Below are 25,327 nucleotides of genomic sequence, written 5' to 3'. Positions count from 1 at the left end.
GTGAGCTTGATTCTATATATTTAAATCAATAGATTTTGATAATTTGATATAATCAGTTTCATGTTCTCCATCTACACATTTACATGTGTCTAAAAACAGTTCCTATAAAGTTATATTGGCTAAAATTAAATGGTGAGCTTACAATGCCACCTGTTACAATCTCTAGAGCTTAGTGGTTTCTTATAAGAATAGCTCAGTAAAAAAGATGTCTATTTCATAAAAAGCCATAATTATACTTGTTTCCTACAGATTAAGTTTCCTCATACTTAACCTTCCATTTAGCCTCACTTTCCTTTAAGGCTCAAAAATGCAATTGCTACAGCTCTCTTTCTACCAAAGAAAAAGCTTTAAAATAATTCTGAAAGTAACCTCCAGAAATATAGAATAGCATATATGAATGTTTGGAAACTCACCACATTGACAAGATAAAATGTGGTAAGTAGTTCAAAGTAAATTTTACAAAATTTAAAAATACTTTAGACTCTACAGTTATTATGTTCTCTAGAAAATTTAAATGTGAAGATTTCAATGAAAGTATTAGGATCTGTAATCAACTTAATTCTCATATATCTAAAGTCTATAATAAAAATACAGAAAAAATAACAAATGAATATTTTGGTCCCAAATTTGTGTTTTTATCATAAATATTCATGGATGGCATAGACTACAGAATTTTTTCTTTAAAATGGATTATATCTTAAAATGTTACATTAAAAAAGCTAAAATTGAGTAATGGGACCAAATACTACTTTAAGCTACTGTTGTTTATATGACAGAAAAGTTATAACTGCTAAGTATACAAATAATTGAAACTTCATCTTGGGCATTTTTAAATTCATGCAATTTTAAAAATGACTATAGTTACTTTATGCTAATGTGTCATTTTAAGAAATAATATGAATTCTAATTAAAATTTTAATTGAAATCATTTACATGTGTCAAATTAATATAGAGGACACTTGTATACTTTTGACCAGTTCTCTAATAGCTGACAAAACCACAGCACAACAGAATATTGCGATGAATACATTCCGTTGATCCTTGACACCATGTTTTACCCGTATTAAGTTATACATGCCTATGTATTTAAAGCTATACAATTCTATTATATTCATAGGTCCACCACATTTAGGATACAGAACATTTTTGTTACCATACGTACCTCTTGTCATCTATCCCTTGAACTGAACTCTCATTTTACTAACTTTTATTTCTACTCTGTTCTTCTTTTCTAAAATTTCGTATAGATAATCTAATTAGATTAAGAGAATATTTTTAGCATTGACATGTTATATACAATTACATGTCACTTAATTTATATACAACTAAGTTAATGGTCATTATAAAAACAACAAAAAAGGTTTCCATATGAAACCCTATTTCTGGCTCTATTTTCCCCATATCGTTTTAAAGAAGTTTGCTTAAAAAAAAAATTCCGTTAACATAGCACAGCTCAGTGAAAAAAGATAACACAGGATAAATCTTAAAATGAAACAAACTTCACACTTACCAAAATGTTGCCTACTGCCAGCTCTGTGACTTCCTGAGAGTTCTGTGTTAAATACTACTAGCTGTAATTTCTGTCTTCATCTGATCTGGTTTAATATGAGATAACAAATCAGACTCTGTAGTACTATGGATCTTGAATAAGGCAATACTTTTCCAAAACTAATAACTTATAAATTAAAGGTGAAACTCCTCAAGTTCTTCACAAGTGTGTTTAACACAGTTACATATGACCTACAAAGTTTAACAGGAACAATTCATAATAAAAAGTAAACATGTTTTTGTCTAAATTTGAAAAACTATCAAGTGAAATTATCTACAAGCTTATTGGAAACTTAGACATTTTTGTTTTGATAAGGATAAAAAGAAAATTATTATCTCGCTAAAGTTTTAGGTCACTGGAACTTAAACTTGCTACAAGTCTCTGTGCTATCGGTTCCACTGCTATATATGTATTTTATATCAGGTACCATGGAGGATCCAAGGATTATAAATAAGCAAATAAGAGATTGTTGTGCAAGGTTAAGAATAAAAGTAAATTCTATTAAACATTTTAAGGAAAAATGAAATATCTATTTACCTTTACCATGAATGGTTGGAGGTGTGTTTGGAGAAAAGACAGCCAAGATCATAGAGCACACACTTTATATGCAAGGAAAAGACATTTCTCTTAAATCGTTACTACTCAAATTGATTTTTTTTACCTTTAAAACATTAGGATCCCTAGTCTTGTAGCTGAGGAGGTATTATAAAACACAGATCCAATAGGATGGTAATATCAATTATCATAGTTGACAAAAAGGCTTTTATCCATTGTGAAGGATGCAATTATTTAGAGAGGCCAAATTTCATCTGTGATGACTAAAATATATTCAGGAATATATTAGATCATATATATTTTCACATTGATTCCCATTCTTTGCCACAAAGATTTATTTTATGTTTTACCAATTTTCACTGAGCCACCAACTCTCCTTGAAAATAAATATGTAAATCACAAGAACAGACTTATTACTGAAAAAGTCACTAGGATATAATCTTTTCATTTTTGAATCTAGGTCATGATGAAATATATTATTAATTTTAAAATTTGTTTAATTTCTACTAGTTTTTCCATGAGTTTTTTTAATAAAAGTATATGTAGGAAATATTTATATAGAATACCAGTACATATATATAAGTATATATGTATACATTGTCTTTACTTATAAGAATTGATATTTGCACATGAATACAATCTATTTAGTATTTAGTTCTATAGTATTTAAGACAAAGATAAATGAACATTATAATCTTTATATTCTGATCAATGTATTTAAAATTACCTTAGGTATTGTTATGGTTTAAAGATTTATATTTTTGCTGTTTTAAGCTGAGTTTACGAAGCTATATTATAATTGCCCTATTAAACTCATAAAGTAAATGTACAGGTTTATCTCTCTTTATAAAAATTTTTAATTTTAATAACAAAAAATCATGAAAATTTAAAGATCAGCACATGAAAATAATTTCTGGGCAAGTAATACTACAATTTAAATATAGACTGAAATAGGAAAAGTAGTTGTTTTGGTGTCACTGGTGTGTTTGTGTATGTGTGTTTTCTTCTGGAAAAGCAGAGGCAAAACTTTCATCAAGACTTTCATTTTCGCTTTATAGTTCCAGTGTCTAACCAGAAAAAAAAAAATCTAAAAATGCAAGCAAATTGTGTGTGTGTGTCCCGGTGTGTGTGTGTGTGTGTGTGTGTGTGTGCACCAGGGATCAAACTCAGGATCTTGCACTTATGAGGCAGGTGCAGGGCCACTGAGCTAAATTCCAAGACCAAGCAAAAATTTTTCAAACTTCGCTTTAATATAACAACGGACTTCATATTTATAGATTTAACTAACCAACGGTCATTTTGATTTTGGACATTGTTGGTATATTTGTATATAAGAATTACTTATATTATGATTTTCTTTTCTGAAACAATTTGAATGTAAATACCAAGCATTAGGATACTTTCCTCTGTACAGTAGCCCTTACACACACAAAAAAAATCGCTACATAGTAGTACCACTTTTGTATTTAGCAGCCTTACAAAATCTTCCATAACATCTCCTAATATGAAATATGTTTACAGATTGGTTAGTTGTCCTGAAAATGTCATTTATTTTTTGTTTGTTTGTTTACTGTAGGTCCCAATTAAAATACTACACAGCAGGCTGAGAATTTAGCTCAGTGGTGCTGCCCCTGCCTCGCAAGCACATGGTCCTAACTTTGATCCCCGTTACCCCCCAAAAAATACTACACACCATTGAGTGACTGTCTTCTTATTTTCTTTTATTTCCCCTCTAATTCTACCACTGTTCTGTTTTCTTTTTCTTCTGTATATTATTGAAATTTTTTCTCCTGAAATATTTCAAATAAATTGTCTAGCATTATTTTTCACATTTTAAATTCATTTCAGTGATTATATTAGGTTAACTTTTTAGCAAGTATCAAAATTCTCTAAAATTTATTTGGGTAATACTGCATAACTCTGGATACACTCCAACCATTAAAATATACATCACAAAGAGGCAAATTTTATAATGTGATTTTTATCTCAATTGTCATAATAAAACCATTTTATCAAAAACGCTGGAGTAATTTGTATACTTATATTTTATCAAGTCAGAAAGCAAATGATATCAAAACGCTTAATGATGCCAATGTAAATCATTTTGCTAGAATGATAATCAGACCTCTGCACTTTAAAAGTTTTTAAAATGTTAAAAAATATATTGAACAATAGTAAAGGGGAGAAATGAAATGAATGTGGAAACAGAACGGATGTGGAGCGTCATGAAACGTCAGTTTTATGAGTACTTCAGCCTAAGAGTGACACAATAACTTTTGATTAAACAGAATTCGCTCATGAGTTCTTAAAAAGTGATTTTTGATACATGTGCATTCCATGATATGTCATATGTCATTGTAAACATTATCGAATTATTGATTCATTTTCTTACTTTTACCAAGTTTTTACTCTGGGAAAATATTGTTTTGGCACACCTCTAATTTTCTTCCTACTAATGGACTTTTGTACTGACATAAAATATTTGATAAGACAAAATTATAAAATAAATAAGAATAAAATTTAATACATGTAAGTTATTTGTACTTTTTTTGTGAAACTCTTGTTTTTGGTGTTGTTTTTTCCATCTTTTTCTTTGCATACTATTCATTTTTTAAAATTGGATTCTATTTGTGTCAGAATCCTTACTCTGTGTGTATGCACACACACCTGTGTGTTTATGTCTGATTTAGTTTCTCTCTTTTCCTGATGCAGTAGAAAATGTCTCGATTTGGTCTTATCTCAGACTTTTTCACAATATACATTTTGCTCTGATCAAATTGCATAGCTTCTCTTAGACGCAACTTTCTGGTCAGTAAGCTAATAAGTGATATGCTTCTAAAATGATTGTTAAAGGCCCTTTGAAGAAGTTCTGGAACTTCAGAAATATTAAGTTTAAACATTTTTCAAGTATTATATATTGTTCCACTAGCAACTGTAAATCATTAGGTCACTGTTAGTGAATTCAGCAAATTTAATTTTCAATAATCTACCTTTGGACTGGGGATTTAACTCAGTGGTTCCACTGCCTGCCTCGAAAGCACAATGTCCCAAGTTCAATCCCTGGTACCAAAAAAAAAAAAAAAAAAAAAAAAAAACAAACAAACAAACAAAAACCTACCTTTGCCATGGAAATAAAAGCAATTACTTTCAGATATTTGTCATCACTGAAGCTTTCAGGATTCATTTGCAGCAAACTGAAGCTCATTAATTTCTCTAATCAGCAAACTAACATAACTGACTCGAGCCCTACCTGAAAATCTAAAGAGAAATAGTAAATAATTTAAATGCTAGATTATGTTTAATAAATAATTCATTAAAGGAATATTATGCATCCTCAAATTAGAGAATAAGAAAAAATTCCTAGGCAATTTAGAATGATACAAGACTTGTCATGTGGAGGTACAAGATCCCAGCAATGAATGTAACTGTACTGTATCCCTAAAATGTACCAATAAACTCAATTAAAGCTGAAAAAAAGGGGGGAAGTCAAAGGATCGTTATGTATACATACCAATTCCCTACATTAATATATTTGTTATGCATCACAAATATACACTAAGAAAAAAGGGGGAAATAAATCCTTTCATACATATACTGTCGGTATGTAGAAAAGATTAAAATGTAACAGTATTTTTAATTCTCTGTAACCAGACTACATAATACCAGGTATTTATTAAATGGTTACAGTAATGCAGTTTTCCAAATATTTTTAATAATTTCTTGCTTGCAATATGAAAAATAATATATATATTTGAGCATTTAGAACACGTGCTTTTCTTGTTTAGTTGATTTAATAGTGTTACTTCTTGTAAAAACAAAACCACCAGAATGACGAAAGTGACACTTATTGACATTCATTTCTTGTTCAAATAGTAGGAAGGTATAGGTAGATAACCAAACACATATGATTAGCAATAATATCAAAAGACTTGGATTTTAAGCCTGGGGATTGAATATTAATATGATTTGAGAATTTTAAATATTGTACAAGATTATGATAAAAATTTGGGGAAATGATTCCCAGAGAAGCCTCAAGATCGCACTGAATTTTTTTCTTTTTTTTTTTTTTTTTTTTTTTTTTTTTTTGGTACTAGGCGATATCTTCTGCCTCTAGAACTGCATGATTTCCTGTGTACTATATTTGTTTACTGCATAGCACAAAGTTTAACATGGAATGGAGACATTTAGTGCAAACTCTTTTATATGATTTCTACTTAATTGACCCATTTAGTAACTGTCCTTGCTGAGAAACATTTAAAAAATATGAAAAGTCATTGTCTTAGCAAGCTAAAGATTTCTAACTCAAAGCTCCTTTTTGGCATCCTTACCTACAATTGCTCCCTAAACCAAGCAAATAGAATTCCAGCTTTCATCCTAGGTTAAAGCTTCTAGCCTTAAATGCTCAAAGACTCAGACTTAGTAAAATATCCATTTCAATTACAAAGTCTGTCTTTCCATCTTAGCCATGTCTTTAAAAGAAAAGAAAAAAATCCCGTAGGAGATAATTTGAAATGACTTTCACTATAGCACACTAAACTCTACGACTACTTAAGAGCTCAAAGTTTTCTTGACCGATACCAGTATTTACATCTTAAGAAGCCATATTTTCAACCGCAATATCATTTCTATGAGGCTAGGATTCTTCAATATTTTAGTTTACGACTGTCTTTCCAGGGCTTGAAACAAAATCTACCAAACAGAACACCTGAAATGCTTTTTTGCTGAATGAATTATTAAATGAATAAATAATTTCACAAAGCTTTCACTAAACTTATATTTTCTTTTTATAAACGTAGGTATGTACTCCCAATAGAATCAGATTCTTCACATCATATATGAAGCTATGTTCCAAGTTCTCATGGGTAAAATTGAGGCTTTCAAACTTCATCCACAAAACAAATGATAAATATACTGGTAGCTCGCTATAAATAATCATTTTTTATATAGCTTCTCACTGAATTTTCTTTCCAGCTTTGAAAGTGTTTAGCCAGTTGTATCTTTCAAAGAAGATTCTGTAAACTAAACTCAATAGAATCATATCATTTCAAATGAACAATGTGTTAATTGTGATGTTTCAATTTGAGTGGGTTTGGAAAGCCCTAGATTAGTAAAGCACATTTCTGTGCATGCATTTGTGGCTTTTTTCAGAGATGACTGGCAGATAGAGCAGCAAATTGAAAGAGGAGATTTCACCTCAGTAGTGGGTAGCACCAACCCATAAGCTCCTAACCTCAATGGAACGACAGGGAAAGAAGAAAGTGGTTGCATTTTGAAGAGCTCCACTCCATTTGCTGTCATGATCTGTGGGCATCAGACTCCAGTCCCTTGAGTCTTCCAAGGTCTTACCAACAACTCTCCATGGAGTTTCCAGGTCTTTGATCTTGAACTGTTGCCACACCCCTGATCCCCCTTGTTCCATGACTTACTTCCACCTTCTTAGATGGAGCAGCTATTAGATCTTCCAGCTCTGCAGGCTAAAACAGCCACTGTGTAGTCTCTCACCTTTCATCTTGTAAGCCTAACTAGTAAGTTCCATTGCATAATATATATAGGAGACCCCAATTTATACAGTGGCTTGGATTACTATTCAATGTAATATGCTTTTTTAAAATTTCAACATTCACAATAATTTTTTATCAGACCTCATATATTAAGAAAGCAAGACAATAGAAGAATAATGTGTCTTACTAGTTTTTTCTTTGCTGTAGGCAAAATGCAGATATTTTCCCTTGTAATATATTAGCAAGTCCTGCTTCCAGAGAAATTTTGTACTAAATTGAAGAAGGCTTTAATTTGACCAAGAAAAGTAAAGCATAGTTACATAGTAAGGAAAGATTACTAGATTTTTCAATTAGTTTTGCCATGTGGCTTTTATATAATCATGTCCATTTGTAGTCTGTAGATTAATTATGGAAAAATAGAGTAATTGTAATTATAAGGGATTTAAAAAAAATTTTATGTTGGGCCAATCCTAGAGGGGTATCCATTACCCATGTCCACTCTAATTTATATTTAAATCTGTCACATGGTAAATGATAATATCAAGGAATGCGGATGAATGCAGTCTTCAAATATTCCCAGAAGGTAGAAAAAATAAGTCTTAATAAATATTCTCTGTTGCTACATGACATATAGAAAGAGAAAATAAAATTTTAGGAAAATCCGTATATGTTCTCATTTAACTCTGTGAGTTTTGTATTTTCTTCATAACAGGCCCTTGTTTTTTTCATGCTTTCATTTTTTTTTTTTATTCCTTTAAACTCTCAGTAGTATGGAATTAAGTAACCAATTAATGACAATCCAACAAATTCTATTTAGAAATCATTTAGAAGTGGTAGTTTGGTAGGAAGGGGAATTAGAAGTTATTTCCTGAACCATCAGAGAGCATAATTCGACCATTTCACTGGATTCCATCAACATTTGAAGTGGAATGGTGAATAAACACGTTAATAGATTTAAAGAAAAATTGAAAGTCTCCAAGTCCTCTCTTTTCTCCCACATACATTTGATTTGGTAATAAGATAAACATGTTCACATGCTCATTCTAGGGTTTTAATAATTGTGCAAATGCTATGTCTCTAGCAATGTCTATTTTTTTTTTTGACATTTAAACTTAATCGTGTTCCACAGAATTTTTAATTTGCCAGATGTTTAACATTTGTTATATTAAGTGATAAACAAAATGTTTTCAGTGGTGCTTTAATTCACTTACCACATGAATCAAAATAAATATGAAAAAGCGTTTATGCATGGGACTGTGCTAGTTAATGCAACTGCTAAAATAAGGGCTCATTTTTTCAATATAATTAGAATGCAATTATCACAATCTATCACTTCTTTTTAATGTCCTTATTCAAACTAAATTTTGGCAGCTATTATTTTGAGTGAACTTGGCAGAGTTTAATAATTTAAAAGAGCTTTAAAATTGTAATGCTTTATAAACCAATTTTATAGAAGTCACAAATCTCCATTGTTGCAATATTGTCATTAAACAACTGGCTTCAATTACTGTTAAGGCCTAAAATCGTTGAAACAAGAGGTAGCATTTGAATAGAGAGGAATAATTATATTTTTAAGTAACAAGTCAAATAAGATCATTCTTTTTTGTAATTAGTATGAAAATACTAGTCTTTTGTGAATGGCAAATACTTTAATGGACCATTTTATTCACTATGTTAACATAACATTTGGTTTGTGAATAGAATTGTTGAAATAATTAGGATTGTGAACTGAGGTATATATCAGTCATGCTATTTCTGGATTTTGTCCAGTTCTTGATTCACTTGTCCATTACTGGATTAGCTCATGTGATCTAACTGATATAATGGCATGGTGTAGTCTTGGTTACAGGACTCATTTCTCAAGAGTTAATGGGGAAGCCCCCACATTTGAATTTTATTAAATGGTTTTTATGTAGAAAAATGGTATCATTTCTGAGAATAAGAAAAAAAAGTGACTCAGAGAATAAAAACCACCTGTCTTGGTGACAGAAATATCTAAGACATGAAACTCTCAAGATGAAGGGAAATGTTTCAAGGAGTATTTGTCAATATTGGGGAAAAAATGTGGAAGATTTTAAGAATAAATAAGTTTTGTTCTATCTTATAAATGACCAAGGCAAATTCTTTGAATTACCCTGTGAGATCTTGAATGCTTTATGATGGAAAGGTTAATCTACCAGTGGAAATAGAAGAGATTGCAATAAGGAATGTGTAATAGCAAGAAGTTAAATTTCAAAACTATTCCACAAGTCTGAGAGTGATGTTACAAGTCTCCAACCTTGGTTGATGCCTGTGATAATAGTGATGTGGATATTTATATGAGATTTTGTAAAGAAAATATTGATATGACTGAAAAGTAAAGAATTAGAGAGATACAAAATGTATAAGGAAAAGTGCAGAAAGTAATTAATATGAACAAAAGTAAAATGGCATTTTAGGAGTAACAGATATCAAAAGTTCTTCCCAGATTTTTTCTGAGCCTGAGTATTTCATCTAAAAACTTGGCATCTTCTTACATAACATTATTTTATTTCCATTTGTAGTTCCACTACATTGCTCCAGCCTTGTTTATGTCAAGATTTTGACAAGGAATTGTCAAGAATTATGTTAGATTTGTATAAAAATAGACTGAAAATGGTATTAGTTTCAGGAAATCAGAAAGAAAACTCTGAGTGGGACATAGACATACCCATCTTGTTAGTTATACTTATTTATTTCAACAAAGCATAGAATGGAGATCCCTTTTACAAAATAATGACAGTAAAATGAACCCCTCTCATCCATTAGAATTACTTTAAAGGTCATTTGGACATGATTGCAAGCATTTTGAAGGCTCAATTATAAGGTATCCTTATGTAATTTTCATTTTATTCCATGACTCTGTTACGTCATGGAGCATGCTTACCTACTAGTGAGTTAATGGCTGAGATGGAGACTTCAATCTTTTGTACTTTATCATAATAATTAACAAACAGACTCTACTCTCCTTTTTACTCATGATAAATATATTCAAGATAATATATATTTATAAGATTATTTCTGAATAACTGGAATAAAGTGGACTTAGTAGTCTATTCTGATTAAAATCTATGCAAAGAACTAGTAATTGAATCTATACAAAATGTAATCACCTGAGTTTAAGATTCTCCATATTTCACACCTTCTATCTGTAAGACATTTATTGATACCTGTATAGACTATGGCTACTTTCCCTGCTTCCTTTTCTGTGCAGTGTTTGCACTGTAATGAGTAGACAGACATCATTTTCTTTGGCTGTACAATAGTTTTGCATGCTTTTCTGAATGGAAATCACAAACTGGAAATGGTAACACAAAAGCAGCTTTGAGATTTCAATGACTGAGGTCAGTTTGACATTTAGAATAAATGGGGTCATTGTTGCTTCTTCATGCTTTTGCATGATTTTAGATGCTAAAAGATTAAATAAAGAGTAAAAATCCAGCAGTGAAATTTCTCTACCTGACGGTAGAGAATTGTTTATATTTTCATTATTACAAAATACTATGCAAATATGAGTTTAAATTAATATGAGATGTAAGGAAACATACAAAGTAACAACACTTTTTGAACATGAATTGGAGAGATACATAGATATATTTGTGATACTTTCTCAAAGAAATCACTAGTTCAGAAGCCATTCCTGCAATATTAGAGCAACAAATTTGAATTTCTTAAAAGTTCTTGAAGATTTGCTTTTATAGCAGGGCCTTTTTCTTTCATGTACTTTATCATTCTCTAATTTCTATCATTTGCTAGGTACCCAGTGGTGGTTCTTTGTATATATTTTTTATGTGCATAGCATCTAGCTACTTGGAACAAATATTTGCAGATGCTGTGCCTTCTTTTGATTATTTCAGTCCTTTCCACCTCAGTTGAAGAGCAAATAGGGGGGGTAATGAATAAGGTAAGATCAGCTCAGTTTTGGGAAATGTATTCCAATAAGTGGATTTTGAGAAACAATTCCATAATTTCAGGGTCCCAATGATTTAACCTTAGAAAACAACTAAGGATGAGTCTCCATTCTGTCACTAAAATGTACACACGTTATAAAGATAAAGAATTACCTAACCATATAAAGAAATAAGAATTTCACATGTTCCACGGGACAATAAAACCTCTTATGCATTCCTAGTCCCTGAAGATAAGAGGTTTGGACAGAATAAGAGCCTATCCCTATGTGCCTTATGTCAAAACTTGTGTTACTATAGTCACTGGGTTTGTAAATCTATGGAAAGGCATGCTTACTGCAGGTATAAACTGTAGGCCCAAAGCTTAGTACCCATATAAAAAAGAAGGTTGCTCCAAAATCTTACACTATGCTCTGGGGATTGAAATGTATACATTGTAAATTAACCAATCTATTTATTGGCTTGTGGCATCAAATAAACTTCTTAGAATTAAATGCCAATAACTCTACATAAGCTAAAGAAAAATAAAACTGGTAGAGATGAAGATTTTTTAGTCTAGAACAAATCTTATCATTAAGAAGTCTGATGTTTAGTCCCTCCATCATCGATCACTATTGTATGTACGAATATAAATATTTAAATGTAACTACTTCAGGGTATATATACCTATGCCTCACTATACAGTACATATACATACCTATCTATGCATCTTTGTATAATGCAGCTACATATTGAGAGTCCACAAAAATGTATACAGCAGAAAAAAACCTCATATAAATATTTTAATACAAAATTCTTGAGACATAATGAGATTAACACTTTACCTCTGGCCTCTACAATTAAGAGGTGCTCCAAATGGTGGCCATGAGCTTCCAGCTATTTATTGGTACAGTGAATTGCTGACATGCATACACAATTTTTTAGAGGTGTGTGTATACACACACACGTACACACACACACACACACACAAAATAGATTGGAATAGAGATAAGGATTAGGATTTACATATTGAGAGAGATACCATACTATGTGCTTATGTGTCTGTAATAAAAGGTTAGAATAATACTTTTTTCAGGCTGAAAAATCTCTTTTCCATGAAAATAGATTAAGAATAAAGATTCTAATGAATGATGACTGTGTTAGAACCAGAATTTTGCATAATCTTTCTAAGGGAGAAAATAAAAGCAATGAAATTATCTTTTTGATTCACAATTAATTATAATGTTTTAGCAGTGGACACCTATATCTGCCAGGTTCTTCTTCATGCAAATGAGTGCTTGTTTTGAGAGGTAGGATTAAGTGGTAGGAAAGAAGAGGACCATAGGTGAGAGCAAGCAAGGAACGCAAAGTAACTCCAACTTGGAACAAATGGTTCAGGTGAATCTTCGCATGACATTTTTCCGTGAGCAGCTTCTTGAGAGCAGCCCTATAGACTGACTTGATTTCAAGATCTAAAATTTTAGTCATGATCTAACAATCCTAGCCGCCACAGGACCACATTTACAGCTGTTATAAGGACAGCAAGTGATCAACACCAAGCAGTATCAATTTGCAATATGTGCTAGGGCAGATTAAGATCTTGGAATTGGATCCCCAAACTGTGAGTCAGTTTGCTATGTATGCAGGCTACCTATCACTTTATTGGGCTTAAAAATAATTAAACATCTCATTTTATACTACTGGAAATTTGACCCTAGTTATCATATTACATCAGTATTGAATTAAATATATTTAAGAGGTACGAGAGCTAGAATTTTCTGTATTTTGATATATGGTGACTATATGGATTTGTGTGTGTGTTTGTAAAACTGAACTTTAATGGTAGTATATTTCATACATTTTACAGTTTATATTTTGTGCATCTAAATATTTTAAATTATTTTAAAATCAAGAACGTTTAACTGAAGAAATTTGATTATGAAATACTAAAGAATAGTGTGGCATAAAGAAAACAGGAAAAATTTACTACGATCATGTAATATCTCTTATTAAGACTTTGATCTTTATAAAGCTCTTTATCTCTTTTGACCTTGTTTCCAAATCTTGAAACCAATGAACTTTAAATTCTTTTGAGACTTGTTCCTACCTCTGTGTACTACAAAATTTGGATTAAGCAATCACCAAAATCAATGTTATAAAAGAACAGACATACAGAGACATAACGAGTCTGTTTTTAGAGACTTCCACGACTTCATGATTTCAAGTTTGACTTTAAATTACTTCTTTTAGAATACAGTCTATATTTTTACATGAAAAAATTAAAAACTGATTACATATTAAAGATTTTTTTGTTTGTTTGTTACCGGGGATTGAACTTGGGTCCTTGCGATTGCAAGGCAGGCCATCAAACCACTGAGCCAAATCCCAGGCCCTTTAAAGAATTTCTTTAAATTATCTTACAATTTATTAGCAACTAGACATAACATACATTTTGGGATACTTAGCCTTCCTCTAATCCTGGTAAATTAAAGTCACCTTCTTTATGAAGAGAAGGTAGCTATTTGTGTCTTTTATGGTATTTAAAGGCAGTGAATGAGATAGAGTAGCCCAGAGTGAAAATTTAATAAGGCTTAGGGTGTTTGTTTATTCATTCATGTTGTGAAGTACAGAAATCAACTAGCAGCTGGAGTGGAACAAGCAAGAAGAGTGTCAGCTGATGTACAACCTAGTAGAGACTATTACAATAATTCTGCATTTTACTCTAAGATGGTCAATGGAGAGGAACTTTTAGGAGAGGAAGGTTTAAATAGCAATGGTGGTACAATATTATAAATGTCGTTAATACTACTACCGAATAATATCATTAGGATAGTAAATTCAGTTATTCTTGTCTAAAAAATAATTTAAAAAGACTACCTGATTTTCTTTTTTTAAGATGTTTATGAAATATAATGAAAAATTTTAACATTATAACTTGCCCTTTCAAGTAAATATATATTCGGCATTGAAAGAATATAAAATTTACTAGATTGGATGGCTATTATGAATTCTCTTTTATCTATGTTCCTCTGTTCTAGCTCCACCTAAATATTTAGTTCTATTTAAATTTTAAAAATCAGTGAACCAATACTGATAACTAGCTACTGGGCTGAGAGACTAATGGGAAAAACAATACAGTGACAGTATCATCTCAAATAGTGCAGAACTAAACAAATTCACTCGAAATACTCTATAACTATCTACATAGGTACCATAAAATGTAGAAAACACTTTGAAATAAGTATTTTGAGTTTATATCTGTAACTCCTTTGTTATATAATAACAACGTCAGTTAACCTTTATACTGGTTCCCTGAAAGTGATCTTAAAAATCCTTAGAATTTTCCTGATGATAAGATTGTTAATCACGGTGGATCCCTTGACTCAAACCCGTGCTTTCACTAATGAGGTGAATGAGGATAGGTCAGAAAGACTAACCATGTGACTACAGCAGGCTACCTTCAATACAGGTGGTATCAACCTGACTTCTGAGCAAAGAGAGGGGCTGGAGAAAAACTAACCTGTGGCCAGTGATTCGGTAAATCAGAACTAAATACTTGTCACGAGTAAGGTATGACATTAACATACACCAGACACATTTGTGTCTCTCTACAATGTCAGAATTTCTGTGGTCCAGCTTTGAATGCAGGCAGTTTTTTAACATGTCAGCTTAAAGGAAGCTATGTGTACATTTCCCACAGTGGAAGAGGAGCTGAACAGAGGTTCTTCTTTTACAACTCTTATGTTTAGTAGGTGACCCGGAAACAGGGTCACTGATGCCATAACAAGTACGAAGTGTCCTGCAGCTGTCAGGGATCTCCCCAGAGCATGATCAATAAGATTATTGGCTCAAGGGTTCATGGGCCCCGCCTTAACACTATATAAATTAGAGTTTAAAAAATAAATAGATAGAGATTGCATCACTTGTACAACAGTTCAGGCTCCCTTCTAAACCCCTTCAAAGTCCCTAGAAAAACAGCCTTCATGAGTATTCTGCTCATAACCTCCTCCCAGCTAGCAGGAGTTGTAATGCCTTGCATTCACATGATTTAAATGTATTTGTTATTTCCTTGACTTTATATCTTTCAAATAAGTTTGCTTATACTCTGTCTCCTTCATTCTTGGTTATATTTTTTTGTCACTTTGGGACAGGACCCTAATGTTCTGGTATCATCTTGATATGCCAATGTTCATGTAATTCAATAATCCCAATTTAATTCAATAAGCTAATTTTTTATTGGTGTCAATAAGTTATTTATAAATTTGTGCCTCGTGCCTGTGCTGAACAGATACTGATTGTGTATAAACAAAATGCAGAATCATTGTACCTTGCATGTGTTCTCAAAATGGAGTAACTGGGTCAATGGAGTACTCTACGAAGTGGAGACACAACCTGTTATCTGTTGTTCTGGACAGCACAGAATAACACAAAGCACAACACAGCCTGCTCAGCTGACACTGCTACAACACCAGTAAAAAGTCTTGAACAGTAAGACTTCAGTTAACTTCCTGTTTGGTGATATACATCAATGTGCCAAAAGATGACATATCCTGACAAGAGACTTCACATGGGGCACCCTTCCAGACCTCATCTTACAACTGCTTTATTTTTTTGGCCCTGATTAAATACTTTATAATAAAACTGCAGTCATAAGTATAGAACCTTCCCAGTTCGGCTAGTTATTCTAGGGAACTATCAAACTTAAGTGGATAGAAGGAACCCCAAATTTGGAGTCATTTGGCCAGATGTGGTGTTTGCAGCTTTTTAAGAGGTGAGGGCTGACAGTTTCATGAATATTGTCCCACTCTGAATTTCAGTATAGGTGTTAAACTGTCCCAATACCTAATTGTCCCAACTTGTCTCTTAATTGTAAGTCTCTCAAATGAAAGATAAAGTAGAAAATATGAAACAATTTATTAGTTTTCAATTTCTCTTCACTAAATAGGCACTAAATTTAAAATGCTGTATTATTCAGATTGCAAAATTGTAGATTTGAAGTTATACCCATAGTACTATCCAAACATAATGAAACTTGTTTCAATATATTTGTTGGTTTTCTACCTAAGAATAGTTGTATCATAAGTAATTATTTCTAAAAATATTTTAAATGAAAATTTGAGCATTTTCAGAGCAATTTCATACTTACATAAAATAGAGTATAAAAATTGACTGGTAGCACTGAAATATGTAACAAATAGCTAATATTTTTGAAAATTTATATCACTAATCAATTGAATCTTTCCATTAAAATAAATATATTATGTGTTATTGAATTGAACATTTGCTGCTTGTTTAATAAGAGTTATAAATGTTTGCTGAAAATTGTTTTCTTGAGATTAAAGTTATATCTTAATATAAATTGTATAAAATTTTAATTTTTTTGTTCTCTTTGAGCTTATATCATTTTCTTTTCCTCAAGGAAGAAGAAATTCTTTTTCTCACATAAAACTAGGTCTTATTTTCTAGAAAAGTACACACCTATCCCAAATAATCAATAGTTGACAGAGATCATTATAAAATAGGAAATAGTGATAAATTTGGCAGTGATGTTGTTATTTACCAATTCAAGTACAAGCAAAATCCAATTATTATATAAAAAAAACAAGTGGTACTAAGTTGAAATAGAATGTTAGCGAAGAGCTAGTTGCTAAAAGATTGCTCATAGAATCTTAGAATTTTTGTAGAGATTATTATTGCTCTTTTGCCTATAATTCAATTGAAAAGAAGCAAATACAATCAATTTTTAAGAATATATGTTAGTTTAAAAATGAAACAGCATGAGTAAAACCTAGAAAACTTAAACCCTGAATTAAATGAGCAAAGCAGATGGGATGATTGTGAGGCATCATTGTGGCTTGAGCAAGAAGAGGAGATGGTGCAACTGAAGCTCAAGTGTTCCTTCGTTACTCTCAGAAACCTTAGCATTGAGAGACAAGTACAGGATCCTACTAGATCCACCTTGGAGGCAGGTGTGGAATATTTTTCAGAAGGCCACAGACATAAGCAGGCATAATAAGGAGAACCAATGAAGACAGATCAGATAGATAAAATGAAGAAAGCTTTGTATAATACTCCTGGTCTCTTGCTTTTCCTACAGACTCAGTTATAAAACCATGTCAGTTAAAAAGATGGTTATAATTTCTTTGTCATCTCTAAATAACAGTTGTATGAGGACATGATCTTGCCTCTTGTATATCTGGGCATGCATGGTTGGACAGGACTATTTCATGGGAATTCTATAACTCACATCCCTGATTCCCAGTAGCTCGTCCTGAGACATCCTTCTGTTTTATTTACTGTACATTGTCCACTTTTGTTGAAGACACATGAAGAAAATAACAATAAAACTAATAATAGGTTCCAGATGGGTTTCAGAATTCAGAAATTCTGAAATTATAATAGTACAATACAGCTGAAATTCTGTATTATATAACATCTCTGCCAGGGTCTGGGGCAGCATCCTGTAATCATGCCAATTAATGGTTTTCAGTAAAATAGATAAGCATTAACGATAACTAGGAAAATAAAATCTATGAATACCTTCATATTTTTTCAAGACAAGTTTGCTGCTAAATGAGTTTTGCCAAAACTCTGTTTGTATATATTTTGAATTACAAAAATTTGATTAAAGAATTGTATTATCATTGTCATTTTTCTTACTACTAACATTTAGCCTTTATAACTGCTGCATAAGAGAGGTCTTATTATCCTTTATGAAATTTATAAAAGTTCAGAGAGTTCTACAGATAGTAAGTTGCTATGTAAAATTTAAAACCAGCTGATTGAAAAGCAAAAGAAAAAAGACTTTAGTATATTAGTGTATATTTTCAGCAGAATTATTCTAAAGATAGGACCTATTTTTTTCTAGTTCAACATGTATCACAGTTATCAGATCTTACTCAAGGCAGGTTGTTTTTAGTTTAACTTATATTCTGGCCTTATGCTTAAAGATAGGAATATAGGAAATGGAAAGAATTTTCTGGTGGGAGGAAATTAGATTAGTAAAACAAAGTAGAAATATAGTGCATCTTAACTAGAAGTTATTCTCAGTGAATTGTGTCATTTGGGAGGCTTAAGCTAAATGGGGAGGAAAGAAAAGGAGGGAAGTTTTATAGAGGAAAATAGTGTAGAAGTGGTTTAAGTAGATGCTGTCTAATTTTTAGAAGGTATATGAGCACAAGGACTTAAATGTACAGTGTGAATGAACGGCTAGTGCCTCATTTTGTAAGTTTGTGTGTCATTCTGGACAGTCTAGATTTTTAAGTAGATAAGTATTTTAGATATTGCGGTGGGCAGAATAATATGGTTACAGAATCTTTTCCAAAGTCTTGAAGATCACTAGTAGCACATATATACTTGATCACAGTTCAGTTTGTTGACTCATCACAATAAGGAAGAATATACAGCATAGAAGATTTATGAGTGTATCATTAAAGGATATTAAAAAGAACTTACAGGTTTTGGTCTTAATGTTGGCTGCTTTGGGGAATGGTTCAAGGCAGCCAACCCTTTGATTTAGATTCCATTCTTGGAGAATAGGAGTATAATTCATTGACTGGTTCTTGTATACATCTTGCCTAAATGTTTAAAACAATAAAGATTAGTGAAATTTGCAAGAGGTAAAGAGTCAAAATTATCCATATTAGGCAGGAGAGGGAAATTTTTGTGATTTGAAAAATAGTCTTGTTTTTCTGACTTCATTTATAATACACAGCGCTTTCATCTTGTTCTTTAATCATTGTAGTGCCAGTGGCCTTATCTGAATTGGTGTCCTGTGAAAATGTTCAAAAGAATATGAAAAATTAACTAAAAGTTAAACCCTTAGCAAAAAAATTTGTTTGACAGCGCCAAGACACTTCCACGTCATTGTGGTTTGATATTCTATTGCTCAAATTGATGAAAGAAAGAGTTTAATAGGACAACATGACTTTTTGAGGATGGATCCCACCATCAGTGAGGATGTAGGAATTAATGTGCTTGCTTTTCATTATTGAGTCAAGACAAAGATTCAGTCACTAGCAGAATAAGATATTTTATTGGCTTTGAAGGCAGGAAATATATATACTATTCTTCTAGAGTGTTGGAGTGCAGTTTATTAACTAAGAAATGTGGTAAATTGTGAAATATTGATTTCATTTTATTTCAGTTTTATTTTTATTTTGCACTGAGATAATTTTATTTCTGATATGAGTCATAATATAGAATACAATAAAGTAGTACATGCTAGTACCTAAGAGATGAATTTTATGGTCTGATTTCTTGGGTTCAGATTAAGATTCCCAAGAATATTTTACCTATGCAACTATAATGAATTTTTGTAACTACATTGTACTATCTAGTACATAATGATACTATTAACAATAGTAACTATATTATAGGTATGCTATAATAAACGATACATTAAAGGCACTACAAACTGATTGTCAGCTCATATGATTATTTCTATAATTATATTCACATTTAGCAAAAAGAAAAATAATGCAAATACCCAGTTATTTGTTTATTTATTTATTGGTACCAGGGATCAAACTTGGGACCTTTTATTTATTTTAAAAACAAAGGATTATGGTGAGAAGAGAAAATTTTTGAAAAAATTGTAAAAATGAAGTGGCAACACTAAAAATATAGTAATAAGCTTCCAACACTGTTAAGTTTTCTTCTATAGAAATTTGAAATAGGACTATGGCTTTTACTAAAGTGATAGCTGAGTTGGATTCCTACCTCCATTTATTCTCAGAAGTAGACTGTGCTGTAGGCTAATTGGTGAAAGTATTACTCTGACACCCATGGCAGGGCACATTAATCTCAGCATCACATCCTTAATCCCAGCATTTTACCCTAACCTAGCCACCTGTGAAAACTCCCCACCTATGACTCCTGAAGCTTTAGGAGGCCTTCTAGATACAATCCGTAACACTTACTTAATAAATAGCCTTGTAATCATACATGTGTCTTGCATTTAATATATTCCTCTAAAGAACCATAATATGGTCACCATACTTTAATTTAAAGAGAACAATTCCAGTTCTTGAAAACTGTAGTCCATTACTCCCTATATTATTTTTTAACTTAATTTTATTGCTACAGTTTAGATATACATAATAATGACATTCATCAAGTGGAATTTCTATCTGTACATGGTATATCTTAATTCTTCCTTTTTTCCTATTCCCTTTCTTCTTTTCAACCCCTCTTCCCTTCCTCCCTGTAATGTGTTTTGTATCAGATTCACAACTGTGAAAATTCAGGGGAACAGGGATGACTTCAGATAACACCATCACATAAAGTCTTGAAACTTAAGTCATCATTCAAAATTGTATTCAACTAAAGTACGTAACTTTAGGTAATGATCTTTGAGCTGACAATCATTTTTAAATATCACAATAAAAGCAAACCTTGAGAACAGTCCCAGAAGTTTCCTCACTAATAGCACATAATTTAGAGCACCCAGGTAATATGCTTGATAGCCAAACATTGAAAAAGTATTAATAATCTCGTAGAGGGGTAAGTACTAAGAGTATATTGTTTTGGCATGAATAAGACCTAGACAGTTCTTTGCCTAGTAATATGCTCTGTTAAAGTTTTCCCTGAAAATATTGATAATCATTTCCCAAATAAAATTAAAATACAGTGAATAGATGATGAATCTGGAAGGAAATACTTTTTTTTTTTTTTTTTTTTTTTTTTACAGTGGATCAAACTCAGGTCCCTAAGCTTGCAAGGCAGACTGCGGAACCACTTAGATAAATCCCCCGAGGAAATACATTTTTTAACAATGAAAGAAACGAGATTCAGGAAAAGCAGACTAGACAGACCGAAAGCTAGGCTCCAGCTCTGATATGTTCTTTAACAGGGTGAATCATTGTCCATATTTATTCAAGGATATACCTGAAGTAGTCTATTTTCCTGATTGAATGGCCTTAGAGGCTCTGAGTTTCTAAGATCACTGGTTTTAATCTCTTTCCTCTTCTGTGAAGGTCACTGTAGGAAATTGTCTTAAATATACTGCATACAAATCTTATCCCTTGTACAAACTTGCAACATTTTCCGAGTTTTTATTCTCATCACAGTGTATTCGTCAAACCAAAGTAGGCCAACATATATGAATAAAACATATCAACGTACCTCATTTTCTATTTCTCTTCCACACTCAGATCCTAGTTGGACAGTTACAAAGAAATAAGCTTGGGAATTTCCAGCAGTTCTGCCCTGGAAACCTTGCTCCCCTTTAAAGTTTATTGATCAGTAAATTGTACTGCAGTCCTCCCATTACTCAATGAAGAAATATAGAAGACGTTCTTTAAAAGGACAGTTATGAATGACTGTTAGAATTATAATTTGTGTAATGTCATTCACTTTATTAGCAATTTCAAAAGAATTTTCACCTCAAAATCAAAATTGCTAACTTTGGCTCATAGGGTCTCTAACTACCGGTTGCTGGCTAATTGCTTACCACTCTCCGCTCTTTTCTCTGTTGTCATCTTTCTGGCTTCCTGTTTCGCAAGCATACCCTAAGGCCTTTGTGTTTGCTGATTTTCATTCAGCCATACAACTTGCTTTCTCACTTAAATATATCCTTTCCAGAGAGGCCTTTCTTGTACCCCTATCTAAAACAGTACTTCTACAATGCTATCTATTCACTTTGCATCATTTATATTTCAGTAGAAGGATTTGAAGCAGATGTATAAATCTCCATTTTCTTACTTTATAAGGAAGCTCCTGAGAAAACTTATTGTTGAAATATGCAGGAAGATGTTTAACAACTGGCTCTGAAACAAACAAAAAAATGTTTTAAGAGTCATTGCTCATGTCCTAATTTCAAGCTACCAACATTGTATCATTGACCATTAAATTGAGAAAATACGCTAATAATCAATCTCCAAAGTAGTATGACTTAGATCTAGTGCTGAATGGATGCTTAATATTAAACTATTTTGAAATGCTGGGCTAGCTCGTGGCTTGTATTGTGTATACAGAATCTGCAGTGGTCTTTCTTTGTAGGAGCAAGATACAAATTTCAGTATTGCCTTATTAAACTGCTATAATGTTTATATTTATCTTACTGTAAAATAACCTATCTTGATTTATATAATCCAGGGGCTGAGACTTCAACCCAGTTCTAAAATTTATGATAGATTATCAAATGGCACAGTTCCACAATGCACAGGTTTTATAATCCAAAAGACGTAGACAGCTCAGAAAAACATCTATATGTGGAAATAAAGTCAGTAGACATTCTCCTGAAAATCCTAAAATAGCAGTAGAAAATATAATTTTTAAAAATAGTGAATCATAACCTGTTGATTTCTATGTTTTCAAACCATTCTAAGTAGTTTATCATTGTACTTATTTCATTTATGTAACCAGCAAAGCCTGGAGGAATATATTATTATCTACAATCATTGCTACTGAAAATGAGGTTCGGAGGGTGAAGAATTTTGCCCATGCTCAAGTAGTTAGAAAAACGTTAAGATAATTTTGTTTTCCTTTAAAGATGTCTTCTTGTTTTTGAAACTGAAAAAATCAATGTATACAATTCTCTCTGTAACCAAATAAAACATGCAGGATTGCAAATCTCTAAAAGTGGGAATTCAATTTTAAACTAAAATATAAAACAAGTCAGTGGTACTTACAATACACTTTTTTACCATTGTACTCTGCTAATATTTTCTTTTTGCTAATAATACAATGAACCTACATACTAATTCAATAGAATAAACAAAGAAATAAAACTGAATTTGAATACTTTGCAAGTTTATTCAGTGTCTTTTTTCGCAACGGCAATTTCCAATGTAATATATATATATATATAATTACATATATATATATATATATACACACATATATAACTGAAATATGGCTTTTAAGTGGTAAATTTAAGAGACTTGCTTCTATCACAAATTTACTTGGAGGAAATAAATTATTTCATATAGGCTCACTTAAGTTAGAAATAACCACAATAAATTTTAGTCTCACATTTTTGTTCAAAATATTATAAGAAAAGAAAGAAAAAGGTTTTGAAGCCAGGATCTAGCTCAGCAGTTAGGTGGCCTGCCTTGCAAGCACAAGGACCCAAGTTCAATCCCGGTACCAAAAAAAAAAAGGTTTTGGTTTTGTTAGTTGCCTATGCTAATATATACTTAATTTAAATAGCAGTTCAATGTACTGCTCCTAAGCACATTGTTTTAATCATTAAGAATTATTTGCATATTTTGCTTCTAAAATTACCTGTAAGAGCAAGCTTAAAAGTGAGTGATACATTAATTTATACATTTTTTTTACCAAAGCATCTCTTTGTTACTATGAGCCTAAGAGGAATGGTATGTGCTAGTTAATTCATATTTTCTGAGTCTTCTTACAGCAAATGAGAGACCAACATGTATGAGCTTAGTTTCTATAGGTTAAACTAATGCACAGAAAATATACAGATTCAAAAGTTTCCTTGAGCTCATTCCTATTAACCTGCCTTCAGTCTCTTAAAACATTTCTAAGTCTTGTTTGCTATTAAGTCATATGTAAGCAAATTTTTGTCTTATGCTCACAAAGTTTAGAAAAAGCTTATAAAGTAGAATCAGTTTTCACTACACTAACCTCCATCATGTGAAATTATATTTTCATGTAATTGACAGGTTATTCACAATCTTAGAAGTTCTTGCCATGAATGTTCCTGTTTTATAGAAAAATGAATTCCAGCTTATGGAAAAGAAAGGCCAAGGGCAAATAATATTTACCTCTCATAACTTTAAGTCCATCACTGCTGAAAAGCTCCAAAGATTCCAATTGCAAATGAATCATTTGGCAGACTGTCCTTTCTTATTATTTGAGTAAGCTACTTTTACACTTGATTTAATGTTTCAGCTTAGTAACTTAATGGTGAATGCCAGACTTGTGTATATTAGCTTCAATTATAATTTAATTCAGTAGAGAATTTGGAAAAGAAAATAGCATTTTTTCTCTTCTCTGCCTGTATGCTTTGAATGAATAAGCTGTTTTCACAAAACAAAAATTAAACAAAGATGAGTTCACTAAGGAAGGAAAGATTGTGTCACTATTTTACATAAACAGGTCAGAAAAATAAAGAGTTGAAAAATACCAACATTCACAATGTATGATAATACATAAATAAGTACTTTAAGTGTTCTTCATCTTCAGTCTGGAATAGGTTCTTAGCCAGAGAAATTGGGAAAAGTTTACGGAAGAGGTCTATTTCACTATATCTGCCAGTTGCTAAAGAGGTCAATCTATTCTCTTGCTCTCTATTCTATCAACTTTTTTGTGCGTGATGTTTTATAATGGTTACTATAATGACATTTCACACTTTGATAATTAGCACTTTGCATTAAGCTTAGTACATGGTCACTGGAGATGTGTTTCATAATATTGGTGCTCATAGTTTAAGAAAAGTCAATCATAATGATGTGTACCCCCTTACAAGTGATTTGTAAAAAAAGCAAAACAAATAGAGAATCTGTTCCTTTGTCTCAACACAAAGTAGTTGATAAGAATCATTTTTAAAGCAGTAGAAGTTAATAATTACAATCCTTCTCGGATAAAGAAGGACAAATGACCAATAAATGCATGAAAAAATGCTCAATATTGCTGGTCATTGAAGAAATGCCAACTAAAACACCAGGATTCCATCTTACTTGAGAGAATAACTATCATCAAGAAATCAATCAATAAAAAATGCTGGTGAGGCTGCAGGGAAATAGAAACTCTTCTATTGGTGGAAGTTGTAAATTAAAACAACCAAAATGTACTTCTAGAATAATTTTTGATAGGCACAGTTGTTTAATCCTTAGCAGAATGAATCGTGT

The sequence above is a fragment of the Fukomys damarensis genome, unplaced genomic scaffold, assembly GCF_012274545.1.
Source record: "Fukomys damarensis isolate Sample0158 unplaced genomic scaffold, DMR_v1.0_HiC HiC_scaffold_20, whole genome shotgun sequence".
In the NCBI taxonomy this organism is placed as follows: Eukaryota; Metazoa; Chordata; class Mammalia; order Rodentia; family Bathyergidae; genus Fukomys; species Fukomys damarensis.
This window is presented reverse-complemented; position numbering follows the sequence as displayed.